Below are 17230 nucleotides of genomic sequence, written 5' to 3' on the forward strand. Positions count from 1 at the left end.
TTTTAAGGAACAGTCATATTATTTTTGTGTGAATCCGAATCAGGTTTATTGCCAAGTGAGTAACACAAACAAGGAATTTGCTGTGGTGGGTCGGTACATACAATAAACATAGAGGTAGAAACACTGTATGATAGGGATAAAACAAGTACTCTATTATATAATAAAATTGAACATTTACAATAGAAAAGTGCTGGTCACAGAAATGGGGCACAGCCCAGTCATGCCATCGATTGACTGTTTCAGATTAACTTAGTCAATCGCAGGTGTTTTAATTGAAGCTCATAAGGTCTTATGGCGACACTAGTGCTGCATGTATTATTAGAAACATATGCTCACACAACAGTAAGTTTCTATGTATCTGCATATTGTGCAGCTTGTTGCTTCCCTCCACCATCCCCCATGCTGTCTGTATTCTTGTCCATCAGAGGAGTTTTACTAGATACTCACTGCTCTGTTATAGGTGATTCTAGGTTTTCAAACTGGGCGTGCAAAGGGTAGTTTTTTGCTTACAAAAACATGCTCAAATTACATAGTAGATCTTAAAATGTAAAATTTACATTTAGTCATTTAGCAGACACTCTTATCCAGAGCGACTTACAGTAAATAAAGGGGCATTCCCCCCGAGGCAAGTAGGGTGAAGTGCCTTGCCCAAGGACACAACGTCATTTGGCAGAGCCGGGGATCGAACCAGCAACCTTCTGATTACTAGCCCGCTTCCCTAACCGCTCAGCCACCTGACTCCCAAAATTAATCATTAGAGTACAACAAATCAAGATAGAATATAGAACTCGTCTCTGACATCACTTTAAAATGTTCAAAATTCATTTTATCTTTATTTACTATATTTTTTACATTGATTTGAAAAAAAAAAAAATTCATCCCAACAGCAAATGCACCCCCTACACCCACTGTAAAAATGCCTTTGATTGTATGTATGTACCTACATGTGCCATCTTAATTTCTCCAAGGCAGGAAGTAAAACAACTTTCAACTGCAATAAATGATCCAATCAATATGGGTGTCCTGATTGATTTTAAAATGCAAAGTCATTATCATTGGAAAATGAAAACTGTAAGTCTGAGGACGTGAGGTACTGTAGCTTATTACCAGCAGGGTAGGGGGCATAGAGCAAGCAGACAGGAGCTTGCAGTTAAGTTAAGCAGTTTGGCATTTTATCTGCATAAACAGGGACAAGAAGGAAAAGGTGTCCAAGGTAAATTCGCCAAAAGCTCTCAATCATGAAATCCAACGTTATATTTCAAACAACACCAAGACTAACAAGTGGATGACTAACGAAGAGAAGCCAACTGCTCAGCTTGTGGTGGCTGCCTGTCTCTACCTGAGTTCCCAGACCGGAAGAAGCAGTAGTTAGAGAACAGGGTTTGGTGAGGATGAAGAAGAAGCAGTAGTTAGAGAACAGGGTTTGGTGAAGATGATGTGGTCCCATGTGTGTAAACCTGTGCCTGTCATGTGCTGGTCTTTCACTGGTGCAGCAACAACTCCAGAGTTCAGCAGATGGAGCCGTTTATGCAGGTACTTAGACAACCTCCAGCATCCTGACTCAGCTTCTACATGGAAGTGGGTTCTACTACATGTCTGTCTGGGGATATTTCCCAGAGAGTCTCAAAGTTAGAAGCATCGTGAATTAGGTTTGCTTTACCCCATATGAAATGCCATGACACCAAGTTACAGAAAACCAGTCTCAGTTTCTTGTGAAAATGTCATGTTTCCAGATCAATACACGTGTTGGATGAATGTCAAGTACACTATCAAGTTTTTGTAGGTTTCTTCTGAATTTAGTCTTCCTATGTTGAAACTATGATGATTGACTATGATGATACATTTACATTTAGTCATTTATCAGATTATCCAGAGCGACTTACAGTAAGTACAGGGACATTCCCCCGAGGCAAGTAGGGTGAAGTGCCTTGCCCAAGGACACAACGTCATTCTGCACTGCCGGGAATTGAACTGGCAACCTTCAGATTACTAGCCCGATTCCCTAACCGCTCAGCCACCTGAATGATACGAAAGAAAATGTAACATTGCTGATGGTACACAGAAAAAAAAGCTTATTACTACTGCGATTAGGGTTGAGGGTTGAGGTTGGCTGAGGGGCAGTTCTATGGGCGTATGTGAAGCCCTCTGTGACATTGCTTGTAAAAAGGGTTGTACAAATACATTTGATTTGATTAGCAGAGAGGCTTCTTCACTAGAGCCAGGCAGGAAAATGCCCCAAAACCTGAAGAACTAGGCAGCTGCACAGGTCAACATATCAAGGAAAGAGGAGCAAGGGAACCCAGCGGTCCGAAATAACAAACGGGCAAATAAGGCACAAGCGAAAACTAATTATAATCAGTTAACTCCAGAGAACTGATCTACCTCTTCTGCTGGTGACTGCTGGTCCTACAGGTGCAGGCCTGACAGTGTGACAAAGTGTGAATACTTATACTCTTGATTCAGCTCACCACATGCTTTTTTTCAGTTCTCACATTCAGAGCTCATTGTGTGGTTACTGATGCTTCAACGTCATTTCAGTCAGTCACACCAGCCCCTCAGTTGTGTTCACACACTGCTAATGTCTGTCCTTCTGTAACATGGGTCTGCTGCACTCCAACACAGGTCCACTGTTGTCAGTTGTCCTCTTTCTCTGTGAGTATATATTTATATTATAATTTGCAGATATGCATATGTCTGATGCTGTATGGAAACATTTTTTAATTTAAATGTCTTGTTTCAGAAGATGGTAGCTCTGAATGGATGGGTTATTGTTCATTTTACTTCCTGTCATATTATCTAGGTGCTGTTAGCCGTCAAAGGGCTCAAGGTCAGTAATAATGAATGTTGTTGTTTACATAACAACTATAGACTCACTCTACTTTACCAACACTTGGCCACCACTTTACAATTACATAAAAGGTTTGGCTACACTTTATATTAGCTTACATTAACTTCGATGTATGGTAGGAATAATTGTTTTCAAAGTGTAAGAAGGCACATTATGGGGTAGGGGTGTAAGGGTTAAGTGGATGTTGTAAAGATGCAATCGAAGGTTGATTAACCAAAACATAATCAATGTTAACATTCACTTAGCCATGGAAACCTTTTTCAATGTATGCAACGGACAGAATTTAACCAATTTAAAAGGTATTGCAATTAACACTGATATTGGTGTACTATGCATCCAGAATAAGTATGAGTTTATAATGTAAAAAAGGTTAGTACTGCAGGCGACAATGAATCAGTGATAAACACAGACTATTCCTGTCTTCAGATCTCACAGATCCTCCTCAGCCCAGACTGACTGTGAGTCCAGCAACTATCAGAGAGACAGACTCTGTTCTGCTGAGATGTGAGACTCCATCTTCTCTCTCTGTGTCTGAATGTTATTTTTCCTTTAATTGGAAGACTTTCCACACCCAACAACCACCTTGTAATAAGACGTTCACAGGAACACAGATTCTCAGTATGACAGGTCAAAGGACTCCAGATGAAGTGAAACTACAATGTTATTACAAAGCTTCAGGTTGGAAATATCAATCCTTACACAGTGAGTTCACTCTTGTCGCAATCAAAGGTAAGATAATGTATCCCTTTGTTCTTACACTGAAATGTACCGCATGAAATGATGTACTGTACCTTGTCATTTGTATGGAATGACTATTGCATTGGCAAAATGTATATAAAAATGTCATGAAAGTTCAACAATTTCTTAATTCTTAGATATCTTCCAGGACAAACCTTCATTCCAGACTGATGTACAGTAATCTGTCTATGCTGTTGCCTTATAGATCAGCCAAAAATGACAGTGACTAAGTTCAAGTTTACGTTTATTGTTATGTGCACTTTTTAAATGTATGCAAATTGACAGCACTTAACCCATTTGAAATAGCACAGTAGAAAACGTATTGCAATTAACAACAATATTGGTGTACTATCAGAGTGAATTTTATATTTTTTATCTGCAGATGTATTCCATATGACAATGAATCAGTGATAAACACAGACTATTCCTGTCTTCAGATCTCACAGATCGTACTCAGCCCAGAATGACTGTGAGTCCAGCAGTCATCAGAGAGACAGACTCTGTTCTGCTGAGATGTGAGACTCCTCCATATTTCCTCGTGACTCAGTGTTACATCGTCATAGAGAACCAGCAACCTCTCCCCTCCTGTGAGATCACATACACAGGGACTGCCCTCCTCACAATGACAGGTCAAAGGTCAGCTGCTGAGGTCACAGTGAAATGTTACTACTACACTGCAGGAAGCTCGACTCCATCCCTTCTCAGTGACCCTGTCTCAGTCACTGTTCTAGGTAAGACATTTAGCACAAGTGTTGATCTAATTTACCACAATGACTTACATCAAGGAAGAAGTGCTGTAGGGGGGTAAGACACACACAATAATCTCTCCTGTCAACAGAGATACAGGGACAAAGCTTCTGTAGCGGTTTGGTCATTAAAGTGTATCTATTGAGGCCATGGTGATATGTGAATTACATCATTATGCCACAGTTTAGAATATAAACTTGTTTTCTCCTCACAGTTCATTTGAAGAGAGCTGAGACTGGTAGTAATGATGGGTCATTGATTGTGCCGTTCTCTTTGTTTGGCAGGACAGAGTCCAGTGTAACTGCATGGCAGTTTCTATGTAACTACAAAAGGTTTTACTGTCAGTGATGCTAGGAAGTTTTATAATACTTTATGTAACCGACTTTTATGTAGACAATATTTTCTGGCAATTCTTGCTTCATTTTCCGATAGTGACAGTTTGAGAGAGACAGAAAAGGCAGGAAGAGAGAGAGAGAGGGGACGACATGCAGTAAATGTGGGTTCGAACCCGGGTTGCTGCAGTAAGGCCTTATGTGACGTGTTCTACCTAGTGAGCCACAGGGACGCCCCGTAGTTTATGAAGCCTGAATGTAAAGTGTTTCCCTATATTTTTTTATTCATTTTAGTGCTTTTAATAGCCTGTCAAAAAGATTTGTAAATGTGTGTGCCTCCAAAAAGTTTCTTAAGTCGTTAAGTTAAAGTTTACATTTATTGTCATGTGCACTTGTACATGCAAATGGGCAGCATTTAACCTATTTAAAATAGCACAATAGAAAAAGTATTGCAATTAACAAGAATATTGGTGGACTATAAGAGTGAGATTTATAATTTGTATCTGCAGATGTATTCCATTTCCATTTATTCTTTAGCTTTTATCCAAAGCAACTTCCAAGAGAGCTTTACAAAAAGTGCATCGGTCAATGAGCAAAAACAACAAGATAGCCCCAAAAACAAACCCGGTAGTCAAAACATGAGCATACATTGTGATAAGCAAATAAGTGCCAATAGGAAGAGACATAAGAGCATGTAGTTAAACAAATTACAAATTAAACAACATGAACCTCAAAAGTGCAAGAGTGTACCTGTAGGAAAGCAAGCAACAATAATATCATTTACAGTGAGTACAAGTAGTTAACTTCAGTATGACAATGAATCAGTGATAAACACAGACTATTCCTGTCTTTATATCTCACAGGTCCTCCTCAGCCCAGAATGACTGTGACTCCAGCAGTCATCAGAGAGACAGACTCTGTTCTGCTGAGATGTGAGACTCCTCCATATTTCCTCCTGCCTCAGTGTTACATCGTCATAGAGAACGAGCAACCTCTCCACTCCTGTGAGATCACATACACAGGGAATGCCCTCCTCACAATGACAGGTCAAAGGTCAGCTGCTGAGGTCACAGTGACATGTTACTACTACACTGCAGGAAGCTCGACTCCATCCCTTCTCAGTGACCCTGTCTCAGTCACTGTTCTAGGTAAGACATTTAGCACAAGTGTTGATCTAACTTACCACAATGATTTACATCAAGGAAGAAGTGCTGTAGGGGGGCGAGACACACACAATAATCTCTCCTGTCAACAGAGATACAGGGACAAAGCTTCTGTAGCGGTTTGGTCATTAAAGTAGCTATTGAGGCCATGATGATATGTGAATTACATCATTATGCCACAGTTTAGAATATAAACTTGTTTTTTCCTCACAGTTCATTTGAAGAGAGCTGAGACTGGTAGTAATGATGGGTCATTGATTGTGCCGTTCTCTTTGTTTGGCAGGACAGAGTCCAGTGTAACTGCATGGCAGTTTCTATGTAACTACAAAAGGTTTTACTGTCAGTGATGCTAGGAAGTTTTATAATACTTTATGTAACCGACTTTTATGTAGACAATATTTTCTGGCAATTCTTGCTTCATTTTCCGATAGTGACAGTTTGAGAGAGACAGAAAAGGCAGGAAGAGAGAGAGAGAGGGGACGACATGCAGTAAATGTGGGTTCGAACCCGGGTTGCTGCAGTAAGGCCTTATGTGACGTGTTCTACCTAGTGAGCCACAGGGACGCCCCGTAGTTTATGAAGCCTGAATGTAAAGTGTTTCCCTATATTTTTTTATTCATTTTAGTGCTTTTAATAGCCTGTCAAAAAGATTTGTAAATGTGTGTGCCTCCAAAAAGTTTCTTAAGTCGTTAAGTTAAAGTTTACATTTATTGTCATGTGCACTTGTACATGCAAATGGGCAGCATTTAACCTATTTAAAATAGCACAATAGAAAAAGTATTGCAATTAACAAGAATATTGGTGGACTATAAGAGTGAGATTTATAATTTTTATCTGCAGATGTATTCCATTTCCATTTATTCTTTAGCTTTTATCCAAAGCAACTTCCAAGAGAGCTTTACAAAAAGTGCATCGGTCAATGATCAAAAACAACAAGATAGCCCCAAAAACAAACCCGGTAGTCAAAACATGAGCATACATTGTGATAAGCAAATAAGTGCCAATAGGAAGAGACATAAGAGCATGTAGTTAAACAAATTACAAATTAAACAACATGAACCTCAAAAGTGCAAGAGTGTACCTGTAGGAAAGCAAGCAACAATAATATCATTTACAGTGAGTACAAGTAGTTAACTTCAGTATGACAATGAATCAGTGATAAACACAGACTATTCCTGTCTTTATATCTCACAGGTCCTCCTCAGCCCAGAATGACTGTGACTCCAGCAGTCATCAGAGAGACAGACTCTGTTCTGCTGAGATGTGAGACTCCTCCATATTTCCTCCTGCCTCAGTGTTACATCGTCATAGAGAACGAGCAACCTCTCCACTCCTGTGAGATCACATACACAGGGACTGCCCTCCTCACAATGACAGGTCAAAGGTCAGCTGCTGAGGTCACAGTGAAATGTTACTACTACCCTGCAGGAAGCTCGACTCCATCCCTTCTCAGTGACCCTGTCTCAGTCACTGTTCTAGGTAAGACATTTAGCACAAGTGTTGATCTAATTTACCACAATGACTTACATCAAGGAAGAAGTGCTGTAGGGGGGTAAGACACACACAATAATCTCTCCTGTCAACAGAGATACAGGGACAAAGCTTCTGTAGCAGTTTGGTCATTAAAGTGTATCTATTGAGGCCATGGTGATATGTGAATTACATCATTATGCCACAGTTTAGAATATAAACTTGTTTTCTCCTCACAGTTCATTTGAAGAGAGCTGAGACTGGTAGTAATGATGGGTCATTGATTGTGCCGTTCTCTTTGCTTGGCAGGACAGAGTCCAGTGCTGAGTGTCCATGCTGGTGAGAACATAATCATCATCTGTTCGCTTCCTGGATCTGCCCTTACTGACACCAGGTGTAATCTCTACATTGGAGATGAGAGGAAGCATTTCCTAACACAACAGATCAACCACAAACAATCCTCAAGTCTGCAGTGGTTCTGTCAGTTCTTCGTCTCTAAAGATGATCTGCTCAGACGTCTCCAGCCTGAGATGCGTAAAGAGGTGAGCTGTGACTATGGAGTGGGTCCAGCACTAAACTTTCTGTCTCCACGCAGTGATGGATACAACGTAGCAGGTGAGTCACTTAGGATATCATAATTTAACAAACCTTGCTCCATATACCTACTGTGTCAACATTAGCAGTGTTACTTACCCCATAATAGAACCATGGCAATCTAATCTGGTTTTAGATGTGATGGTAGCTGATTTTCCTGATCCAACAACTGCTCAGACACCAAAAGCAACATCAGGTAGGAATAGTTATTTTTGGCATAACTTAATTATGTTAATTTAATGCAAATCACTTGTATAATATTAATATATGTCATGATTATGCTCAATTCTCCTTAGGCTCAATGGCTACCTCTACTTTTCCCTCAAAATATCAAACTTCAAGTGAGTTTGAGAGCAACCATAAGGTTTCCGTTTTCTTAAACACAGATGGCTTGTTCATCTTTCACCTTTGATTGTTGAGTTGTGATTATTGTCCCTCTGGTGTCCAGGTTTGACTGATGGTACCTCTGCACCCTCTGATACTACTGAGAGTTCTGCTGCTGGTGAGTAGGTTCTTCCTCCTCTGGACCACCAGAAACAGAACCAAAGGAGAAGCTTTCAATATGTTTTGGACTCACATGCTACCTGTAAGCTAGCGTCTCACTTTAGATGGATGGAATGAAGCAACTGTTATTTACAGTGGTCTGCATTGAAAATACAGCTTTTTCAAACCAATCCTTGTGTTTTTAGTTGGTATAATGGTCTAAGTTCAGATAATTCATAAGTACTTTTCAGCAGGTACAACAGCAGGAACAACATATTCTTCCTCTGATACCCAAACGCATTCAAGTAGTGCAAGTGAGTTGGCCCAGTAATGTATAAAGTACAAAGATGTTTGTAGTTCACTGGGTGTGTTACAGTATTACTCATTAGTCTTGTAAAAGAGGTAGTGTTGATCTGTATAACCCAGGCAGTCATTCTGTATATGTTCTTCCTCTATTTGGTTCTTAACTGCTTGTGGTCTAATGTCACGTCCAGAACCTCAGCGGTCTACAAGAGTCGACTCATCTCCAGGTTCCCCTGTGAGCTCTGCTGTGCCCTCTGATTCCAGATGGGTCACGATTACAGGTTACCTGTTTTTTGCTTTTCTGACGTGCACTTCAAGTGAAAAAACCTTGTCACGTGGCTGAATTTTAAACATTTTAAACAATAACTTTACAGCCAATGGCTTATTATCGTGTCCCCATACAGGAGCCCAGATGTGGCTGGTGGTGGTGGGTGTGGCTGGTTCTACTGTTGGTGTGACCCTGGGGGGTCTGATAGCTGTCTGTGTCCGCTGGAGGAGCAGTGAGTACATCTGACTGGATACTTTCTCTAAGGAAGATTCTCCAGTTGCAACTCACAAGCGTTGGCCTGACCTGTAATGTAGAGAAGCCTTTTGCACAACTCCATACAGTACAGTGTGTTCAGGGATTAATTCTTTTGGTTGTATTTTACAGGGAAAAATCACTGCAAAAGGTAGGAAAGTCCCTTTGCATCTTGAGAGATCTTGCTTCTTAGTTCATGGTAAAATATTTAGAGTACATCCTTTTTCTTTCTCTTGTATGTGCTGCCACCCCTGTATACAGCAGTCAAGGTATGCTCCAGAGAAACAAAGTAACAAACACATGCTGCTACAAGTACACCTCCTGTTCAGGCAGGCACAACAGGCCCGCTTCCACTTCAGGGGCAAATTCTGAGCTCTGGTGGTTTAATGACCTTAAAAATGGTTCTTTATTTAAGTCGCATTTACAGAATGTTGTCTTTGTTGTAGATAAAATGCGCATGGGGCCTGTGAGCAGTCGAAGCCATGTGAGTGTGATACTGTGGTTGCTGTACACTGTCTCTTTTGTTGGGTGTTTAAATCTTCATTTTTTGAGTAATTTCAGATTGTTAACTTGAGAACTCCATATCAAATGTAATTAATGTTAATATTATAAGATAATGTTGCAAAAAAACTTTTTTTAAATTATGTTACAGCAGATAAACTGTCAAATACAGATAAAATCTTTCCCCAACCTGTAGGTGGAGCCTGGGAATCCTGGGCTCTACAGTCTGATCACCGCAGTCCCACCTGTGGCTGTGCCCTCAGGTGAGCCTCTCCATCCTGCTCACTCACCACCCCTGGGTTAAAGCTCCTGGGTTAAAGCTCCTGGGTTAAAGCTCCTGGGTTAAAGCTCCTGGGTTAAAGCTCCTGGGTTAAAGCTCCTGGGTTAAAGCTCCTGGGTTAAAGCCCCCGGGTTAAAGCCCCCGGGTTAAAGCTCCTGGGTTAAAGCTCCTGGGTTAAAGCTCCTGGGTTAAAGCTCCTGGGTTAAAGCTCCTGGGTTAAAGCTCCTGGGTTAAAGCTCCTGGGAGTTCACATTCAATACATGAACTCTGTCAAAACAGCTCAAGTGAAACACTTACATTTAGCAGACGCTCTTATCCAGAGCGACTTACAATAAGTACAGGGACATTCCCCCGAGGCAAGTAGGGTGAAGTGCCTTGCCCAAGGACACAACGTCAGTTGGCATGACCGGGAATCGAACTGGCAACCTTCGGATTACTAGCCCGATTCCCTCACCGCTCAGCCACCTGACTTTCAAACGCTGCTCTTACTGGTTTGTGCATGAAAGGCTAGAGTATCTCATGGATAGTTTGAGAACTGTTGGCAGATGAAATTTGAAAGTTTGAATATGTATGGAAACCCTGACTGTGGGGTAATGTTCACAAACACACTAAAACAAACACAAATATTTATTTGCAACACACAGGCTCCTCGGGAGAGAATGCAAGGACATCGGACAACGATGAAGTAAAATGTCTAATCGTGTCTCAATTCTTTACGTGCCTTGTTGGCTGCATCAGTGTTGAGTATGTACAGCTCTGTAGACGCGTGTCTAATCTTAGATATCTGTGGTTTCCTCTAGTCTGACACGTACCATGTGTACTGCTCCATCCCTGAGAGAGCCATCACTGAGAGAGCCATCACAGCTGCCCAGGCTGACACCTTCTACAGTCTTCAGCAGCCACACTGAAACCACAGTTCTGTCAGCACCTTCATCTGGTTTTCATGTTTTGAGAATAATCGAACAAAACATTTGTAACGATTGCCGTGCAGACTTTAAAATGTAGCCTTGCCTTTTTCTCAAACCTTATCGATTCTTACGAACAAGCTACTTAAACCGATAGCCTTTGTTGTAGATATTTTAAAGTTTTAAGAATAGAGATTTGATTGTGGGTGCCACCGTGGCTCATGTGAGCTGAGACCTTGATGCAACGGCCTCAGTTCGAATCCAGCGCCGGTCATTTATTAATTTCTCTCCCCCTACATTTCCTGTCTATCTCAACTGTCTCTGTCTAATAAAGGCCAACAATATATCTTTAACGATTCTGCATATTTTATTGTACATGTGGTTTTACAGGTCAGGCACTAGAGACTGCCTCTGACCATTTCAATGCTAGGGAGGAGTCACCATAACCACCTGAGGGTGCAGATGGGGATCAGAAGGCATCACCCTCTCCTGAACTTGTTAGCAAAAACGGGGTCTTCCTCGATGATGAACTTATAGGATGTGTATGTGAAGCCCTCTGTGACATTGCTTGTAAAAAGGGTTGTACAAATACATTTGATTTGATTAGCAGAGAGGCTTCTTCACTAGAGCCAGGCAGGGAAAAGCCCCAAAACCTGAAGAACTAGGCAGCTGCACAGGTCAACATATCAAGGAAAGAGGAGCAAGGGAACCCAGCGGTCCGAAATAACAAACAGGCAAATAAGGCACAAGCGAAAACTAATCATAATCAGTTAACTCCAGAGAACTCCTCTGCTGCCCTCTGCTGGTGACTGCAGGTCCTACAGGTGCAGGCCTGACAGCGTGACAAAGTGTGAATACTTATACTCTCTTGATTCAGCTCACCACATGCTTTTTTTCAGTTCTCACATTCAGAGCTCACTGTGTGGTTACTGATGCTTCAACGTCATGTCAGTCAGTCACACCAGCCCCCCAGTTGTGTTCACACACTGCTAATGTCTGTCCTTCTGTAACATGGGTCTGCTGCACTCCAACACAGGTCCACTGTTGTCAGTCGTCCTCTTCCTCTGTGAGTTTATATTTATATTATAATTTGCAGATATGCATATGTCTGATGCTGTATGGAAACATTGTTTAATTTAAATGTCTTGTTTCAGAAGATGGTAGCTCTGAATGGTTTGTTTATTGTTCATCTTACTTCCTGTCATATTATCTAGGTGCTGTTAGCCGTCAAAGGGCTCAAGGTCAGTAATAATGAATGTTGTTGTTTACATTACAACTATAGACTCACTCTACTTTACCAACACTTGGCCACCACTTTACAATTACATAAAAGGTTTGGCTACACTTTATATTAGCTCATATTAACATCCATGTATGGTAGGAATAATTTAATAATTGCAATCACAATAACACAATAACATCTTGTAAAATAATATCCAAAATATTTCAGAAGTAAACTGTAAGTTCAAAAACAGACATAACTAAATAATTGGATGTAATAAAAATTATTTATATTATTTCCAAGTCGGATTGGCATGAGCTCATCAGCACTAAATTGACTAAACAAATTGCCAATTGGGAGGATCAAAGTGAAGAAACCCCTCTACTCTGAACAACCACAGAGAAAGTCACTTCATGATGGTGATCCAATTGCACTTCAGGTGCGTTAGAATAAAGTATTGCCAACCTGCAATTTGATTGGTCGTCCAATTTGAGTGCGCACCTTAAAGCTGTGTAGAATGTGTATTTGCGTTATGTTGGGTAGGGCGGTGTTGAGAGGTTGTTCAACATGGTGCGGTGTAATTCTCAGTTTTGCTTCTTGGTACTGAGGACGTTGGCATGTTTTGTAGCAGTTTCCTATGGAAGTATTAGAGATGGGAGCACATTTAGGTTAACAAATGAAGAGACCGATCCGACGGAATTCGAAACCAAATTTAGAAGAGGCTTTCTTCGTGACGCAAATGAGCCCAGATCTCCGCCTGGCGTCATTACTAGAAACGGCTCTCTTGCCTTTGATTCAGATGATCGGGAGGCCAACCAAACTACAGGCATGGATTGTGAGTATAGCCTACAGCATCCCTGAAGTTGGCCAGCGTGTGCCTAGCGGTTCCTCCACTATATGTAACTTGCTTTTGCTATCTTAGCTTGGCACCTGTTGATGAATGCTAAACTAAAGCGCATGGGACCTACGGTGAGGTGCGCTGAAGATGCTATGACCTTGCGGGTGAAGGGAGGGAAGGCTCCCCATTTTCTGGTTGACAATGGTGAGATCAATGATGCGTTTCTGTGGGTTTCCGGTTGAAAACGGAGGGTAGTTTGATCTGAGGATCTGCTTTCAGGTGACGGGACTCTCATTCCCTTGACTCGGATGCCTTCTCGGTGTGGATTTTCTGTGAGAAGGTCACGCAGAGATGTGCTTTTTGTAGCTCCATACCAAGGCTGCCATGTTACTGAACAGGTAATTCCCAATGAGAGCATGACACTGACTAAACGCACCTCTATTTGGTTGAATTTGAGCCAAGTGGCCTACTCTTCCAACAGGGTGGGGATCATGTACTGCATCTGAAGCTGTGGGGGGAATCCATGACAATGTCTTGTCCACTTGCACCTCCTCGCCCTAAAGTCTCCTGCCTCAGGAACGGCATGGTGTTGAATATGGGTAATATTGCAGCAGAGGTTCTCTTCGTAAAAGGTACATTTCAGCAGTTTCTCATGAGATATGTTATGAAACATGCCAATCGAGGAGCTGTAATTTGACAACCGTTTTGTTAAAGACTAGCGTTAACTTGTGTTTAGTCTCCAACGTATGGGAGCCCCTGCGGTCATCCAGACAACTGTGTGGCTTTACTTTGACTTCCTCACGTAGAGGATTGACGATCAGGGCTCCTTACAAAGAACCCTGCGTCAAGATGGAGGTTTGGTGCCAACTTATAACTGATCACATGTAAATGGTACCTTGGGGGTCTTCCACTAATGCTTTTATGTTTTTACAGGATGAAGTACATGTTGTTTACATGCTGCTGAATGGCCAAGAGTTGGTAGTATCCTGCCCATCTACACCTGCTGCTCCGGCAACCCCTTATCCCCATACGCCAGACCTTCTTCCTTACCCTCAGTTTCCTGGGTCCCCCCAGTATCCAGGGCTGCCAGGTTCCCTGGGGTCCCTTCCATTTCCAGGGTCCCCCCAATATCCAGGGCTGCCAGGTTCCCCCAGACCGTTCCCAACTACTGCTGGATCTTCTGAGTCAGTTGAGCTGCCTCCCTACCCTGTGTTCCCTGGACCGGTCCCCTTCGGGTCCCCTCCTTTTCCAGGGTCCCCCGGGTCCCCTCAATATCCAGGGCTGCCAGGGTCTCCTGGGTCCCCCGGGTCCCCTCTTTCTCCTGGGCCGCCAGGTTCCCCCGGGTCTCCCCAGTTTCCAGCTCCGCCAGGTTCCCCCGGGTCTCCCCAGTTTCCAGCTCCGCCAGGATCCCCCGGGTCTCCCCAGTTTCCAGCTCCGCCAGGATCCCCCGGGTCTCCCCAGTATCCAGGGCTGCCAGGATCCCCCGGGTCCTCCCAGTATCCAGGGTTGCCAGGTTCCCTGGGGTCCCCTCCTTTTCCAGGGTCCCCCGGGTCCCCTCAATATCCAGTGTCCCCCCAGTTTCCAGCGCCGCCAGGATCCCCCGGGTCCTCCCAGTATCCAGGGTTGCCAGGTTCCCTGGGGTCCCCTCCTTTTCCAGGGTCCCCCGGGTCCCCTCAATATCCAGTGTCCCCCCAGTTTCCAGCGCCGCCAGGATCCCCTGGGTCCCCCCAATATCCAGAGCCGCCAGGTTCCCCCAGACCGTTCCCAACTACTGCTGGATCTTCTGAGTCAGTTGAGCTGCCTCCCTACCCTGTGTTCCCTGGACCGGTCCCCTTCGGGTCCCCTCCTTTTCCAGGGTCCCCTCAATATCCAGTGTCCCCCCAGTTTCCAGGGCTGCCAGGGTCCCCCGGGTCTCCCCAGTTTCCAGCTCCGCCAGGTTCCCCCGGGTCTCCCCAGTTTCCAGCTCCGCCAGGGTCTCCCCAGTATCCAGGGCTGCCAGGGTCCCCCGGGTCCCCCCAGTATCCAGGGTTGCCAGGTTCCCTGGTGTCCCCTCCTTTTCCAGGGTCCCCCGGGTCCCCTCAATATCCAGGGTCCCCCCAATATCCAGCGCCGCCAGGTTCCCCCGGGTCTCCCCAGTATCCAGGGCTGCCAGGTTCCCCCAGACCGTTCCCAACTACTGCTGGATCTTCTGAGTCAGTTGAGCTGCCTCCCTACCCTGTGTTCCCTGGACCGGTCCCCTTCGGGTCCCCTCCTTTTCCAGGGTCCCCCGGGTCCCCTCAATATCCAGTGTCCCCTCAGTTTCCAGGGCTGCCAGGTTCCCCTGGGTCCCCTCAGTTTCCAGGGCTGCCAGGGTCCCCTCAGTTTCCAGGGCTGCCAGGTTCCCCTGGGTCCCCTCAGTTTCCAGGGTCCCCTGGGTCCCCTCAGTTTCCAGGGCCGCCAGGTTCCCCCGGGTCCCCTCAGTTTCCAGGGCTGCCAGGTTCCCCCGGGTCCCCTCAGTTTCCAGGGCCGTCAGCTTCCCCCGGGTCCCCTCAGTTTCCAGGGCTGCCAGGGTCCCCTCAGTTTCCAGGGCTGCCAGGTTCCCCTGGGTCCCCTCAGTTTCCAGGGTCCCCTGGGTCCCCTCAGTTTCCAGGGTCCCCTCAGTTTCCAGGGCTGCCAGGTTCCCCTGGGTCCCCTCAGTTTCCAGGGCCGCCAGGTTCCCCCGGGTCCCCTCAGTTTCCAGGGCCGCCAGGTTCCCCTGGGTCCCCTCAGTTTCCAGGGTCCCCTGGGTCCCCTCAGTTTCCAGGGCCGCCAGGTTCCCCCGGGTCCCCTCAGTTTCCAGGGCCGCCAGGTTCCCCCGGGTCCCCTCAGTTTCCAGGGCTGCCAGGTTCCCCCGGGTCCCCTCAGTTTCCAGGGCCGTCAGCTTCCCCTGGGTCCCCTCAGTTTCCAGGGCTGCCAGGGTCCCCTCAGTTTCCAGGGCTGCCAGGGTCCCCTCAGTTTCCAGGGCTGCCAGGGTCCCCTCAGTTTCCAGGGCTGCCAGGTTCCCCTGGGTCCCCTCAGTTTCCAGGGTCCCCTCAGTTTCCAGGGCTCCCAGGTTCCCCTGGGTCCCCTCAGTTTCCAGGGTCGTCAGCTTCCCCTGGGTCCCCTCAGTTTCCAGGGCTGCCAGCTTCCCCTGGGTCCCCTCAGTTTCCAGGGTCCCCTCAGTTTCCAGGGCTGCCAGGTTCCCCTGGGTCCCCTCAGTTTCCAGGGCTGCCAGGTTCCCCTGGGTCCCCCCAGTATCCAGAGCTGCCAGGATCCCCTGGGTCCCCCCAGTATCCAGGGTTGCCAGGTTCCCTGGGGTCCCCTCCATTTCCAGGGTCCCCCCAATATCCAGCGCCGCCAGGTTCCCCCGGGTCCCCCCAGTATCCAGGGCTGCCAGGTTCCCCCAGACCGTTCCCAACTACTGCTGGATCTTCTGAGTCAGTTGAGCTGCCTCCCTACCCAGTGTTCCCTGGACCGGTCCCCTTCGGGTCCCCTCCTTTTCCAGGGTCCCCCGGGTCCCCTCAATATCCAGTGTCCCCCCAGTTTCCAGGGCCGTCAGCTTCTCCCGGGTCCCCTCAGTTTCCATGGCCGCCAGGTTCCCCCGGGTCCCCTCTGTCTCCTGGGCTGCCAGGGTCCCCCAGACCGTTCCCAACTACTGCTGGATCTTCTGAGTCAGTTGAGCTGCCTCCCTACCCTGTGTTCCCTGGACCGGTCCCCTTCGGGTCCCCTCCGTTTCCAGGGCTTCCAGGTTCCCCCGGGTCCCCTCAGTTTCCAGGGCTGCCAAGTTCCCCCGGGTCCCCTCTGTCTCCTGGGCTGCCAGGGTCCACCCAGTTTCCAGGGCTGCCAGGGTCCACCCAGTTTCCAGGGCTGCCAGGGTCCACCGGGTCCCCTCCGTTTTCAGGGCTTCCAGGGTCCCCTGGCTCCCCTCCGTTTCCAGGGCTGCCAGGTTCCCCCCAGTATCCAGGGCTGCCAAGTTCCCCCGGGTCCCCTCCGTTTCCAGGGGTGCCAGGTTCCCCCCAGTATCCAGGGCTGCCTGGATCCCCTCCCTTTCCAGGGTCCCCAGGATCCCCTCTGTATCCCGGCTCCCCTCAGTATCCAGGGCTGCCAGGGTCCCCCGGCTCCCCTCAGTATCCAGGGCTGCCAGGGTCCCCCGGCTCCCCTCAGTATCCAGGGCTGCCAGGGTCCCCCGGCTCCCCCAGACCCACTCATCCCCAGAGGCCTCCCTGTTTTTATTCCACCCACTACAAACGCAAAGCAAAGAGGGTTAAGCAGATGGTCCCACCAGTGTA

General features: G+C 46.2%; 1 long non-coding RNA gene across 1 annotated transcript; it reads left to right on the top strand.

Moving 5' to 3' along the window:
- Nucleotides 1-13267: 13267 nt before the first annotated feature.
- LOC136941152 (uncharacterized) lies at nt 13268-13793 on the top strand. The gene is made up of 3 exons (XR_010876447.1): nt 13268-13342; nt 13426-13576; nt 13681-13793. It is a non-coding gene; the product is annotated as an uncharacterized lncRNA (long non-coding RNA).
- Nucleotides 13794-17230: the final 3437 nt, after the last annotated feature.

The sequence above is a fragment of the Osmerus mordax genome, chromosome 1, assembly GCF_038355195.1.
Source record: "Osmerus mordax isolate fOsmMor3 chromosome 1, fOsmMor3.pri, whole genome shotgun sequence".
Lineage (NCBI taxonomy): Eukaryota > Metazoa > Chordata > Actinopteri > Osmeriformes > Osmeridae > Osmerus > Osmerus mordax.